The sequence below is a fragment of the Ambystoma mexicanum genome, chromosome 1p (genome assembly GCF_040938575.1).
Source record: "Ambystoma mexicanum isolate Mex_15411 chromosome 1p, UKY_AmexF1_1, whole genome shotgun sequence".
NCBI lineage: Eukaryota > Metazoa > Chordata > Amphibia > Caudata > Ambystomatidae > Ambystoma > Ambystoma mexicanum.
Genome location: NC_090921.1, coordinates 1,018,086,321 through 1,018,101,770, shown reverse-complemented (window position 1 = coordinate 1,018,101,770; position 15,450 = coordinate 1,018,086,321). Strand labels below are relative to the sequence as shown.

Genomic DNA, 15,450 nt, shown 5'->3' with positions numbered 1-15,450 from the left:
AGTAGACTAAATCCACGAGGCACACCCAGATTGGAATCTTTCAAATCATTTAGAGTGTTCCCCAGCCATTTGACTTCTGTTTTAAGTGAGTTCAAGTCCTGGTCAAACTTGACCAGATATGCCTTGATTTCCTTCCCTGTTGATAAATGTTTGTTACTCTCCTCCCTCAAAAACAGGATATCTTTAACAGTGAAAGCATTTATTAGGCCATTTAGGCCTACCATTGCTAATTCCCAGGCTCCCACCTCCTTAGTTCAAGTAACATCCCTGAATGAGATTGAACCTCCGTCTTTAGGAGTTCAAACACACTAACAAGTTTAATACAACGCTCAGAGCCGATAGTGTGGAATCTGAAGGAGCCTTATTCTACTTTAGGGAGCTTTGTGCACAATTTAGTATATCAGTAGGGTCTCCTTTCTCTTCTTGATCACCAGTTAAGAGGCGGTTCCAGAGAGTCAATTAGAATGACCCTATTGTACGGAGCCTCCCCTGAAACCTCCCCTCCAATCCTGGGGGTACTCCCTGATGTCAACTTCTACAGCCACACCATCAATGTCAGCATTCGCGTGTCCCCAACTTGAAACATCAACAACCGCACTTATACCATTTGAAATAGTTTTTTTGATGGATGGGGTCGATAAGTATAATCCAGATTGTTCTGCAAAATTTTGCCCATTTGGTTTGAAGCGGAACAGGGACTTGAAGTAACAATTTCCATTGTATGGCTATTATCCAGTTCAGGAGAATCATCGTTCTGTACACAATGAATTAGGGATTGACATGTGGAACTAATAGGTTCCTGGCCCCCTGACCCTGGCATACTATGAAGCTCTGATGCTCTCAAATCGTCTATCCAGATGGCGCTTCCACCTCCTATTCCACTCCTCAGGTTATAACACATTTATATCCAACTTGAACGTTGACTTAACGGCACTTTTGAATTGGTCCTCCCAAATTGGCTCTGCCTTTTTACTGCGTATGGTTGTTAGGAGGCTTTAGGGGATCTGGCGAGCCTGTAGACTAGGCCACTATTGCAATTTGAGTGATCCTCACCAGTCACACTTACACACCTGCGCCCGCCCCAATGAAAAAGCAGTTCAATTAGCTGCTGGTATATAAATGTTATGTGTCAAAGGATTGGGCTGCAGTATGCGTCCTGCGATTCAATTACAAAATATGCCAATATATACTGCTGCAGCGAGGCGAGTTAGCAGCTTGCGGTTAGATTATAAATTGAAGCATACGCAGATAAGCAAAGGAACACTGTGATGTTTACTGTTTCATTGCTGAGGCTTACTGGCAAAACAATGTAGTCGAATTATGCGCTTGCTGCTCCTGCAAGACCTTTCCTGCTCTCCATGCCACAGGAGAATGTGTTAACAGTTCCTCGTTTTCCATGGATCCAAATGGGAACACACGGAAACACAATTGTCCGCACTCGCTTCCCCAGAGAGCATTATGAAGATGCAGGGACCGTCTTCTCAGTAGCCAGCAAAGAAAGACTGCTGTGCAAAATTGTGTCCACACGGAAACACACTTGCCAGCACTCCATCCCTCCATACCCGACAGGTGTGCGGCACAGTGCAGGAGAGTGACGGGAGCCGCAGAGGTCGAGGTTGCCTTGCCAGCCCAGCGCAAACCTGGATCTTCAGGGTGCACTGCAAAAAAGAAGCAGAGAGCCAGCACCGCACCACGGGAAGTTGCTGCGGTCCGCAGTGACGTGGAAATAGAAAAAGAGATGGTGCCAGCCCTGAAGAGGAGACTGCAAAAGGACGTGGCATCTGAAAGAAGAGAACGGCTCCAGCTGGCATAATCAAATGGAGCCCGTGCCTAAGGCAGGATCTCCACTCGCCTACCAAATGGCCCACAGAAGGCCATAAAAACAGGACAACAGTCCCTTGTATATTGTATTGGGTTTTCTGGCCTGAACGTCTTGAACCGCTTGGAAATGGGGAAGGGCTTAATGTTCTTTTGAAACATTCTGCCACACCCTTCAAGCCAGGTTAGTAATTGGATAGGGAAAGTTGGCCAATCCTAGGAGTAGGAGAGTTATTTAAAAGGCTTTGCGGGTGAAGTGTAGTGGGGGTTAGTTGGGTGAGGTCAGCAGGTGGAAGGAGGACATCCAAGAGACCAGAGGAAGAAAGTATAGATTGTTGGAGAGAGGGGTATTTGGAGGGGTTGTGCGTGAGAGGATTGAGTGACTTAGCGGTAGAGCTGGAGTATAGGGGTGGTAGTAGCAGATGTAAGTAGTGGTTGTGTATGTAGTGAAGTGGGAGTGAGATGCAGTAGTCATGTGAGGTGTAGTTGTAGTGGTGGTAGTGAGAGGAAAAAGAGGAGTGGTAATGGTACGAGAAGAGTGGTATGATTAGTAGTAGGTGCGTAGCGATACTCATAGTAGAGTAGTAGAAGTGGTAAGAAGGTGTAGTAGTAGTGGCAGAGAGACCGTAGGAAGTTGTAGTAGCGAGCGGTAGTAGGAGGTAGTGGCGAGTGGAGTACTCCCAAAAATAAATGCAAAACAGATGCATTGGGGTCTGTCCCCTTGTTTTCACCCAAACAGCGCCTTGATACATTTGGATTTGTAGTACATGTAGAACCACAGGAAGGAACTCTACTTTTATTACTGTCTGATATGTAGAGGTAAAAATGTACCCTTTAATGTACATAAATAACTAGGTGAAAATAAATATTTATTTGAAAACCATTTCTGTTTTATAGTTTAAACCGCTTTACTCGCTTATAAAATACTCCCATTGGGATTGGGACTTACTACTTTAATTCCCTAAAACATCATTTTACTCGTAACTATAAAAAATAGGGAGTAAAATACTCCCACTTCAATATCTTATCTGGAGCACTAGGTTGGAGACATAAACAAAATTCCTCAAGAACAAAGTAGTTTGGTGCACTCATCCTAAATTCTTGCCGACGGTTGCATCTTAATTTCTGCATACTCCAAGAGAGTACACTACTGGTATTTTTCCCAAACCCTCACTCAGGCAGAACTTGTGTTACATTGCATAGATGTGAGAAGAGCTTTAGAAATTCTACTTGGACAGAACCAGTTTGTTTAGAATGTCAGACAATCTGAGTTATGGGGATCTCCACCGGGTTCTCATGCTTCAAAAGTGTCCATTGTTTGCTGGATAGTGGCCTGTATAAAGGAGGCATATTCTAGACAGAATTAACCGTCCCAAAAAGGCATTCATGCCCATGCAGGGCATGCAAAAGCCACAGCAGTGGCACGTCAGAGAAACGTTCCCTCGGAGGTGTTTACCAGGGCAGCGACTTGGTCTTCCCCTCCTGATTTCTGCAAGCACTACTGCATGCGCACCAGCAGCAATGAAGTTGCAAAGTTTGGTCAGGCCATGCTCTAAAATCTTTTTACCTTTTTACTAAAGCCTCAATCCCTGAGAGACATTGCTTGGTAGTTGCCAATAAATTATGGTGGAAAGCGGGGAGGATGTAGGAATAAGGAAAGATTACTCACTGTGGTGACTACTGTAATACTAGTCCATAGTCCTCTTTCCTCCATACACCCCTCTGTCCAGCCCCCCCAGTAATTGTATTTCATCCAATATAACCCAGGAAAATAGGAACTGACAACCGTAGTCGGTGGGCGGAGACGGTGTGCGTCAAGGCATGCCCCAGGGATGCACAGGCTCTTCCCCACAAATTTGAATTTGGATACCATTATTTGTTTGCTTTGCAAATTTACTGGTTCCGCCCCCTTGAGATGGATAACCCCTAAAGTATGGAGGAAAGGGCACTATTGACTAGGAGTACAATAGGCATTAAGGCAAGTATCATTTCCATTAGCACTAATCCCTGTGAAGGCATCATGAAGTAAGACACAGACAACAGATTCAAAGTTAAAAACAAAGTGTTTTATTACATCAGATGTCAAGATGGTTGAAGGTCTAACTTGCCCTACGTTAAGTTGGTATTTCCCTACCTGAACAAAACTAAGGACAGTCTGTGTCAAAATGACCAACTTAAAAGTCTGTCTGTGCCCAAATCCTATCCTTGCCCTCACAACTAAGCTAAACAATTTGTAGGAATGTCAATAACAAAAGCAACAGAAATCAAAGTTCTGAGTTTCTTCCAGTTCTTAGCTTCCTTTTCAGCTCCCCTTCCCCTTGTTCAAGAAAGTTCCACAAATCCTTGGGGTTCTCTTGCCCATGTTCAAGGCAACACAGTTCAAATGATAAGTGTTTTGAGGGCTTCGTCCTCAAGGCAGCATTGCAGTTCATCAAGCCTCAGGGTTCCCTTCCCCAAGAATCCAACGTATCAATTTATACGGTTATAGGTCATAGTTTCTAATCCTTTTGGTGGAATGCCAAAAGGATCGAGTCAATAGGACTGGAAAAAAGGGTCGAAATTCTTTTTTTGGGGGGGGGGGGGGGGTTCTCCCCCCCCCAAAATGCTGTTTTTCTTATTAAAAACAACCCTTTTTTATGTATATGAAAGCCCAAAAAAAAATATACTTGTAAAAAACAAATGTCGACCCTTTTGTTTTCGGGCCTATTGATTCGATCCTTTTGGCATTCGACCAAAAGGATTTGAAACTTTAACTGGACACCAACTTATACTTGGTTTCAAACTTCCAATGTTAAACACAACTGGTCAACTTGACACCCCTTCTGGATTGCATTAACAGTTGACTTAAAATGTTTCTTCTTGGTTGGTTTCACAATGTCTTCATCTTTCGCAGTTGAGGGTTTCGTGGTCAAGGTGCAGTTGTCAGACCACACGGTCCACCCATCATAGGTCGTGCAACTAGGAAAGCTAGGTTCTTCAACCCACACAGGTTCTTTTATATTGTCCCCTGTGTACAGATTCACATCCACCTCGCTTCTCCTTGTCAGCCTCTTGGATTTATGTGGCGGATTACATTCTCTTGGCTTCTCCTGGTTAGCTTCTTGGCTTTTCCACAATGTATCACACAACTTCTGCCAGTCTTGGCCCTTGCCACGTGGTATTTATTAATAAAGTTCTGTTTGTGGCGTTTTTATTATTCCCCACCTTTCTGTCAGACTCTTTCACACTTCCACTTTTATTTTGTATCTTTTAAATGGGCACTTGACTTTCATCATCTCACTGCTTTGCCCACAACATTTTTTATACAGTTCAGTATTCAATATTTGTTTAATATTTCCTTTTCAAATGTTCATAACTTGCTTGATATCCAAAAATGTTCAATTTGCTATTCAGGACTATGTCCAAGTATTTCTAGATCATTCAGAATTCACAATTTACTTATTTCAGTTCGTTCGGCATTCTTTGAACACATATCAGCATTAGCGGGGCTCTGCGAACAGAGTGTTTCCTGCATTACACTCACCGGTTATGTGCAACCGCTCTCTGCAGCTTTGCCGGTTCTTCTTGCCCGATTCTCCTGGACACACTAGCTTTGCCTCCCTCACGGCGGCCACCGAGTGCATCCCTCACTCTAATGCTTGCTGCAGCAGTTGTGGGCAGAGAACAGCTTCCTGCTGTTGCCATCGGCAGTCGGAGCTCGGCCAGATATTTAGACTTTCTCATGGCCTGCACTCAGCCTAGACATCTCTTCTTCTCCGTTCTCACACAGCTCCCAATCCTGGCTGCGAAATACTTCTTTCCAGCCCGTTCCGTCACCCCTGTTTGCCCTGCTCGCGCACAGATCTCTCCTGTCCACGACGTGCAGCCCAACCTCTTATACTCCCTAGGAGTGTTAAGGTCCACAGGTGTGGGTCAGAAAGTTCAATTGCCTAACCTCTAATCAACCTATTGGTGGGACATGCCTGACCTCCCTAATAGTGTTTATTCAGTCTTCTTCGTCTCAGTACCAGAGTGGTGAAAATACCTATTGGTGTTCACTACTCCGAGGTGCCCATTCGTCCCTGTACTGTACCAGTTAGAATGAGGGAAAACAAGGGGAGATGTCTTGCAGTAGCCCATAAAGGCTGAGGGAGGGTCAAGTTGGTTTTCAGAGGGAAACGGGGGATCCCATGCACACTGTTAAACCTTCTTTTCCTCACCCTCTTCCTGGGATTTTGAGATTGGCAATGTCTCCTGGCATTTCCTTGGTCAGTGCGACAGTGGTAACAATACCCCATAAATGCCTCTAGGATAGAGGATTCCCCCTGGAATGAAAGTGCCGAATTCCATTTCTCACCTAAGGACATCTCATGCCAAAGACCCTCCATCCAGGTGATCCTCCCTTGCTTCTCCACTCCAGGGTCAGGATCCAAATGTGATGGCCTTTGCTTGGCCACCTGAGAAGAGGACCCAAGGGGAGTAGATTTGAGGCCGCCATGAGGTTTCTCAACCCCCTCCTCCCCCAAATAGACAACACATTTTGAATGGATCCAGGAGAACGATCACAACCCTGAGATTTACCTGATCAATCTCAAGACGAATGAAACTGCCCTGAGAATTCAGAAGATCACACCCCCAAGGATAAAACCACCAAATCACTCAGACAACACCTGGAAGGTATCAGAAAATGTTTGCTACCAGGTGCCTTCTCATCAATGCCTTAACCATACCAAAACACTCAAGACATTTTTGATCTTCTCAGCGAGGAAAAATCAGATGATCTTTTCCTCACAGAGACCTGGCTCACAGAAGATTACTCAATGGATTGTTACGCTCACCTGGTATCCACGGGGACGCCACCCAGCCCTGGTTGGATGATTTGCACTCTCGAACCCTCTGCCGGTCCCTTGGTAATGCCTCTGGTTAAAGATGGGTCTTAATATTGTAAAAGGTGGATTCTCTGTCCTGCTCCTCGTGGCAGGGGCGCGTAGATGTGGGGGCAAGCAGCTACCATGTTACTTCACCTGTGCAAGCCCCCCTGTGGGAATCCAGGCCTGCTGCGACTCCGTAGGTTTGCTGCTTTACAGTCTTTAAATGCAGTTCTTATGTGCCGTTTAGTTCAAATAATAATGTCTTGCTTCTTTCCTTTTAGGTATGGAAAGGTATTTTGGTGTTGTCATGCAGTTTGAAGACGAGCATGGGCCGGTAGGCGAAAGCGTGGTGTGCACGATGCTGTCCGGTGAGTAATGCGCGATGCGCAGCGCTGTTTCGCCTTTTATATTGCTAACCTGTCTCTTGTGTCTCCTTGCAGGTTGCGATGTTTCTCGCCGAGCGCCGTAATGTTCCAGCAATGATACTGACCAGGAGATGACTACCCAGGTAAGAATTGGGTGGCTTTCTTCATTCGGGAGGAAACGTGAATAAAGGCTTACTAATGCTGTCTTTCTTTCTCCTCTTTCCAGATTATGGTATTCCAGGATGCATGCGGTGCCGGATGATGTCATTCGTACCTTCAGGTGAGTGGAACTGAAGTAAGCAATGGATTGAAGACAGGATACTGTTCCAAGTAAGTTGCGTAGTGTTCTTTCTCTCTCTGCAGGTCCTTGGTTTCAGGTAAGCTGGCATCAAAGAACTGGACACGGTGAGCGTTACGCTGCTCACAGCAGAATAACGCAAAACCTGTTCTGCTGTTTGGGTATGGTTTAAATAGTCTCAAGTAAAGTACTCCAGGTAAAATAGTCCCAGGCCTGCCACACCCAAAGTAGTCCAGGTAAAGTAGTCCCAGGCCTGCCACACCCAAAAGACTAGACGGCATAGCTCAGTACTTTGTAACTCAGCTATGTGTCTGCCTCCGTTTTGGCTGAACTCCCCCCACCCCCCAAGTTAAATAGTCCCAAGTAAATAGTCCCATTCTAATGTTGGTCTTCATGATGGTTATGAGCCTGGCACCAAAGGCGCCAGTACTGACTCCAAGAGAGTCTTGGATGAGGTTTTAAGGCCTTTGACCTGGCCCTAACTGGAAGGTTGACTTGCCAGTGAGGGCCAGGGGCAAGGGTCATGACATGGATTTACACAAGGCCAACCCCCTGGCCTATGTTGTTAAACTAACCAACAGGGCGACCAAGAGAAGCAGAGTATTTGCACTCATACAAAAAGACTCTATCCGTGTTTAAACTGCACCTTCAGACCATTCCAGACTGCACATTTATAGTTGTTTTTCAATTTCACTTCTCCCCACTTCCACACGGAGCTTCCTTATCTACGGGCCAGCCACATCCAACCCTCCTTTTCGCAGATCTGTTGGACGTGGTTGTTTATATGTTGGTACACAGCCAATAACTCACCAAATTAGGACATTTCATCTATGGCTGCAAACCCTGGGCGTCCTTCATTTTAAGCTACTAGTCAAAAGGCCCACTCATGTGGCAGGACACAAATTGGTTGGTGTCTTTTGTTACAAAAAATATCGCAATTGTCTTTTCCCTATTGCTGCCACCCTGGGGGCCACCCTTATATCCCTTTCATTCAAGCAACACCATTTCCTCAACTCATTTTTTTTTATAAACCCATCAACATTTATCAAACCCTCGAATGAGATCAAACTTGATATACGGCCTGAGAAACTGAAAGCCTCCAAAGCCCAGCCCTGAATCGAAAACAGCCAGCCTAGATTCAATCAATTTAACAACGTTATGCATGGATTTGGAATACATTCAACATATTGGCACTGTCATAACCCCTGATTAATGCTATCGAAAGTTGACCTCAGCTGTTTAAAAACTGTCTTGTGTTGCAGATGGTATTCTAAGACACTGGCTATCAAATCTCCCCCAGGAACTTCCTAACTGTCCCTCCTCAGTCCAACAAGGGTTCGAAATTGGTGGGAGCTATTTAGCTCCTGCCCTAGGAGGGCCTGGTTGGCTTAAACCAACAGTTAGCAGGAGCTTATTTTGGACCCTAAATCCAGCTGGTGCTTTAAATAATATGGATCATACATAATGGGGAAAGAGTTGAAGATTGCATCTCATGTGGAAGTTAGATTTGAAGTGTGCTGGTTCCTCACTCAGGTTCCTAAGTGGTAGATCCTGCATAGTGGGTGATACTTGGCACCTAGGAGCAGCTTTTAGCTCCTGCTCATGGAATTGTAATTTCAAACCCTGTCCCAAGGGTCAGTGTTGCAAATGTGGGTTTTGCCTTGCACTTACTCTAATTTCAGTCTGGCTGTCCTTGCACATCCAGGCTCACCTCTCCGTTTCTACTCTGTCTCCTTCCCTCTCACTCCTCTCTCCTTTCTGGTGTCCCATCAATGTTTCACGCCTCCTGATTTTTCGTCCTTCCTTTCATGTTTAAACTCCTCTAACTCCATTTCCCCTCCTTGCTACTACTACCTCCTCCCATTACTGCTCTCCTCTCACTAACTACAACTGCTCTCCTCTCACTGTTACTCTCAACCTCCCCTCCCATTACTCTCATTCACCATACTTTTACCCCGTAACATTCCATTCACTACTTACACTAAACTCTCTGCTCACTCGCCACACACAAACACGGACACTGCAGAACCACTTCTGCTCCTAAGCCAATGCCTCTCCTGAACGAATCTCCTCCACAAGCTGCTCTCCCTGCTTCCGCCTGCTTGTCTCTTGGTCGCCTACCCCTGCAAACAAATGCTTAAGTGGGTGGTGACTACCTTAATCTATAGAGGTAGGTACTTGGTAAAATGTATTTCTTGGAACTCTAAGGCACTTTGGCAGCTCTTAACTAATTCTACACAGTGTTCTTTACTCAACAAGCACCAGCTTATTTTATTATTACAACACATTTGGTTCCTTGCCCCCCCCCCCCGTGTTTGTTGGCTATTCCATCTCTTGTCAACCAGCAATTGGAGGATCCTTGGGTAGACCATCTGGTGGATTATTTATTGCTATAAAGCATTCTATGGGATATACAGTATAAAAAGTATATCCAACTATTATTGCTGGAGATTTCAACTCCACTTGCTTGCATTTTGACAGTAAGAATGAGGATGTGGATTTCCTCTTTTGTACATCAACATTTTCTAATGGCTAAGACTTCTCAATTGCCATGGGGCTTTCAAAAACTCCATGGTATTATGTTTGGTGATTTACATGGTAAACCTACCTAGCATAGAGGCACTACCTCCTTGTGCATTTGATTATATGCTTGTTACAAAGTTCTTATTTCAAAGAGGTTCCCTTTCATATTGTCACACTCAATTTTAGTGGCCTAACAAGGCGTGGTCCCTCTGGACGTTGTTCTTTAATACTATGCAGCAGTTATTTAAGTGATTACGGCATGACAGAAGGGACCCACTGAACTATATTTCTGATTTTGGCTTCTGTCTGCATGGATTGTACGTTGCTGATTGGGCTCCAATTATCAATCTTGGTGTAAATGTATACATGTTTACATTTTGTTACATAATAATTTTGCATTGGAAATGCCTGAGGAGGCGAAACTAGTTGCCACAAGAGAAGCAGTATTTGAGTCCTCAGACCCGACCAAGCTAAGATAATTGTTGGACATTAAGTAAAGAGAAAATCTTAAGAGGGTACAAAGGAGAGAGAATAAGTGTTATCCCCGGGAAAGAAAGAGATAGGCCCAAATAGAGGAAAAGAAGACAAGAATATAAAGGAAAGAAGGAATAAGCGAGTGAAAGAGAGAGTTAAGATCTTGAAGAATCCAATGTTTCAACTGAATAATGTAATAAAAGTAGTCACTAAGAACTATCTGATGATATACTATTGAAGAGAACGTGGTGGAATAGAAGAGGAAGTCATTTGCCTATACTTTAGTTGTTCTAAATAGAGGCATGGTCAGGACAGATTAGTTTTGGACAGAGGTCGGAATTGGTTTGGACTCTCATTGACCACTGATGAGCACCCTAGTTAGTTTGGTTATGTAGGGATCACTTGTAGCCTAGGGAGAGCTAGGAGTTTTCGGTTTTCTTTTAAAAAAGAATAACTGTCAGATGGAAAACCACAGTCCTTGTTCTTCTTCTGACCCGCAACAGTACCCTTTTTAAGGGCTGCTACTCCTATTCAATCCCCCTTTATAATACTCTCCTCAGTGGGGGCTTAATGTTGTGCTTGGCCTCATTATGCATTTCAATAAAAATCCTGTTTTAAACTTGCGTCTATGGAAAAGGGGTGGTCTCCTAGCCATTATATCAATTAGAATGGTTGATAATGTTTAAGCACTCTTATGCCAAGGAACCTTTTGCTGTTTTTAAGTGCTCTTTAGGCCAGTACCCTCTTTTGTCACTATAGTGTGTGATGGTGTAGAAGGAGAATGACAAGAAGTACATTTTGTGGACTATAAACTTTCATTGTGTAACTCGAGGAAACCTATCCCTCTCTGCTGCTAAGGGGGTTGCCCTGCCTCAACCTAGGAAAATGTTATTGAGCTATCAGAATGTCCGTCATAATTAAATGTTCTCTGTCCTCCTTCAGAAACCAACTAATCTAACCCTAACACTATAGATATGTCTTTAACTAAAGTGAAGTTTGTGTTTCCTTCACCAGGAAAATGTCTCCCTTCTCCTGGTCCTTCTATAAACATTCTCCACAGTGGTATTTTAGCACTCTTGCAGAAAACCTGGATTAGTCTCTTTAACTCCTTACAGGAAGTATAGAAATTCATAGCCTTATTTGGCTTCCATTTATAACTCTGGTGATGAATATCTTTTCCAGGGTACTCTATATCTTTCTTGTATGTCTCTCTACTGGTTTCTAAATCAGAAGGAGGGGATTGTTTCCCAAATCTCTCAGACTTTCCATTGACATTTATTTGGCCACAGTGACGAGGGAGACCACTCCTGATCCCCTCCTGTTTAACAGAGATATTGTCATGATGCCTACCCCCGGAGCACCAGGCCAGGCCCAGCACCCCCGGGAGCAGGCATCATGCCCCCGGGTAAAAGCCCAGCGGCCCCTTATAGGGGCTCTTTGGACTCTGTCCTGGCGCCGTTGGCACCAGGCTCATGTTGGACATCAGTTCTGGCGCCATAGGAGCCAGGCTCATAAAGGAAGGTGTTTTGTGCACTTACCTGATGCAGACCATGCTGCAAGGTTCAGGCCTCCCTGAGACCTGAAAGGGACTATTTTTTTCATTGGGACTATTTTGCCACTCGGGCGTGGCCAGGGAAGGATACATACCTCAAACTACTTTGGGGGCAATTTAAGCCACGCCCAGACAGTAGCTCACGCTTCGCGTTGTTCTGCATCCAAGCAGCTGAACGCTCACCGTGTCTGCTCCTGCATTTGGTCTCCAGCCACGCCCGCCTCGATCCTGGAATACCTGTAAGGAAAGAAGAGAAGAGAAAGGTGAAAACCAAGAATTTTATCAAACTTCTTACCTGCATCCGGAACCTTCACGCCAGCGTTCCTGAGAAAAGACTTTAATTTAAAAGCACTGCGTTGCTCGCTGCAGCGCCGCGCTTCACTCACCTGTCCTCGGGAGTTCTTCTGGCTCCACCGCGACTGTCTGCTCCGGTCACCACATCTCTGCGCCTAGGGGAGAGAGGAAGAGACAAAAGGTGAGCAGAAGGAACATATGAGGAAAGCCTAATTTTCTGCCATAACACTTACCGGTCTTCTTTGGTTGACCATTCCTCATTTTGGGTCGGCGCCGCTTCGTTGGCAGGTACCGCACCCCGGCCCCTATGGGGAAAGGACAAAAGACATTACTGGAGGAACATAAAGACATTAAGAGGGGTCGCCCCATCGCTAACTCACCTGAGTTTACCATCGGCAATTCAATCCCTCAACCCATCACCTTCATTCTGCACCTGAAATAAAGGACAGATCACAGGTTAGGAAGGCAACAGAAAAGGAGGCTCAACACTTGAACTTTTGTAATCTTCATACTTACGGCGTTCCGCTCGGAAAAGTCAAGTGGATTTTGCCAGCGCCATTCTGAAAACCAGTGAAGTAACTGGACAAACACGCGCCCCTGCACCAGAAGCAGGATGGAGAGTTCATCCTTTCAAACCATAAGGTGAGCTTCAACCGGGGATTTCGGAGGAAGTTAGAGAAGAACGAAGGGGGGATGGGGGGAGCAAGCACACTATTCTGCAGACAGTTAATCCCCTTTCTCATATGCAGAACGATATTCCTACGGGCCAGACAAGCAAGATTTGAGGGTCCTGTTCAGTCGGTGTTCTGAGTTCTGCGTATCACGCTCGAAGAGGCCACAGCAACCCAGACTAGACCAGCGCCTCTGTGGGAGTCAGGTGAGCGTTACAGAACGCGAAGCCTTCCTACAAATTCCCACCCAGGCGCTATGGAAACTTCTGAGACTGATCAGTTGGCCCAACTACTGGGGGAATTACGGGCCGAAGTACACGCCGCTCGTCAACTGATGACCTGGCTAGACAGTTTTTGCAAGGTCAAGCTGGACACACTCCTCTACCCGGTTCCGGGGGGAACCCCGCTCCTGTGGTTCCCAGTAACCCTGTGCAGATTAATCTACCTGGAGACATGCCGCTGGCCCCACCCGAACGCTTTGCTGGGGACCCAAAACGATTTGCCGTATTCATGAATCAGTGTCGTTTGCACTTCCTATGCAGACCTGGGGCTTTCCCTAATGACCAGACCAAGGTAGCCTTTGTATTGTCATATCTCAGCAGCTGTGCTGTCGATTGGTCAGTTCCACTGGTTACTCAAGATGACCCGATTCTCCATGATTTTCAAGGATTTCAAGCAAGCATGGAAAGGTTATTTGCTCGACACTCTCAGGGGCAGGCTCTGGATGACGAACTCCTATCCCTGCGACAGGGCAATCAGGACCTCCTATCCTACATTGCAACCTTTAATAGACTAATTGTGGAAACTGGGTGGCCAGAGGATAAAAGAATCACGTTATTTTATCGAGGTCTACGCGGAGAACTTAAAGATGTCCTGGCCCAAGTTGTAAATCCGCCTCAAGAATGCACAGAATATATAGACTTAGTGGTCCAATTGGATCACAGACTTCAAAACAGAAAAGCAGATCGGTCCAAGTTTGAGACCCGGGTGTTGGTCAAGACCCACGCTAACCCCAAGGGTGCTGATGTCTCTGAGACTATGCAAATTGGAGGGGTTAAAGGACCTTTAACTCAAAAAGAACATGAAAGAAGACGGCAGATGCAATTATGTCTTTATTGTGGGTCCTCTGGACACTTTCTACGAGATTGCCCGGCAAAAGCGCCCAAGAAGGTGGTAGGAGCCGCTGATAAAAACCATGAAAACTCTGTTTCGGGAAACGACCACGCCCGACAAGCGTAGGGGTCCGCTTGCCGAGCTTGAAAACGAACTCTCAGACCTCACATTTCATTGTGCCAATGGTCCTCGTAGATCCGGAACAGCTTAAGCGGTTGCATGCAATAAAGGCATACATCGATAGTGGGGCTATAGGAAATTATGTGGATCGTGAATTGGTCTCTAGGATTAACCTCCCTCTGCGTCCTAAAACCAGCAAAGATGTCATCACCACAGTCGATGGAACCGAAATTGCCTCTGGACCGGTAACACATTCCACTGCTGAGGTGACACTTATAGGTCCGGACGGCCATCGGGAGGCAGTTGTGTTTGATGTAATCAAGGCTCCACAGTTTCAGGTTATTCTCGGAATCCCTTGGTTAGAGACACATAATCCTCGAATTGATTGGCGAGCAAAGAGAATAACCTTCCCGGATTGTGCACAAACCTGCTACCCAGAAAATCTGAAGATTAGTCTAGCGTCTGTAACCTCTTTCTCCATGCAACTACCTCCGGAATACCAAGACTTTCAGGACGTCTTCCAAAAGGAACAGGCCAACACGTTACCTCCCCACAGATCGTACGATTGCCAAATCGATGTGGTGCCCGGTGCACAACCCCCTTGTAGCAGGATGTATGCCCTTACTGAACCTGAGAATCTGCATTTGATACAATATTTAGATCAATACCTAGCCAGTGGTTTCATTCGCCCTTCAAAGTCTCTGGCATCCTCGGCTTTGTTCTTCGTGCCCAAAAAAGAAGGCGACCTTAGAACTTGTATCGACTACCGCGCATTGAACCAGATAACTGTTAAAAACCGTTACCCTCTGCCTCTGATCCCTGAACTCCTTGACCAGGTGAAGGACGCTTGCCTATACACCAAGTTAGATCTCCGGGGGGCTTATCATCTGGTGCGAGTAAAAGAAGGCGACGAATGGAAAACGGCCTTCCGTACAAAATATGGATTATTCGAATACCAGGTGATGCCTTTCGGGTTGTGCAACGCGCCTGCTGCCTTCCAATTCTTCATGAACGATGTCCTTCGGGAACTCATCGATGTTTGTGTTGTCGTATATAGCGATGACATTCTTATGTACTCCTCTTCGGAATCTGTTCACAGAAAGCATGTCAGGGCCGTCCTTGAGAAATTGCGCCAGCACAAACTGTTTGCAAAGCTGGAAAAGTGCGTTTTCCATACCACCGAGGTTGAGTTTCTTGGATTCATCCTGACACCTAAAGGGGTCCGAATGGACTCACGAAAAGTGGATGCCATCCTCAAATGGCCATCACCTAGTTCGGTGAAAGGTGTCCAAAGCATGCTTTGTTTTGCTAATTTTTATCGCAGATTTATCCCGGAATTTTCCCGTGTGGTACAACCCATCACTGCACTCTT

At 45.6% G+C, this 15,450-nt stretch overlaps 1 protein-coding gene across 6 annotated transcripts in view; it reads left to right on the top strand.

The window, feature by feature from the left end:
• The window catches only part of CENPT (centromere protein T), a 1,770,416-nt gene that overhangs the window by 564,544 nt on the left and 1,190,422 nt on the right, over nt 1–15,450 (top strand). The window lies entirely within an intron of this gene.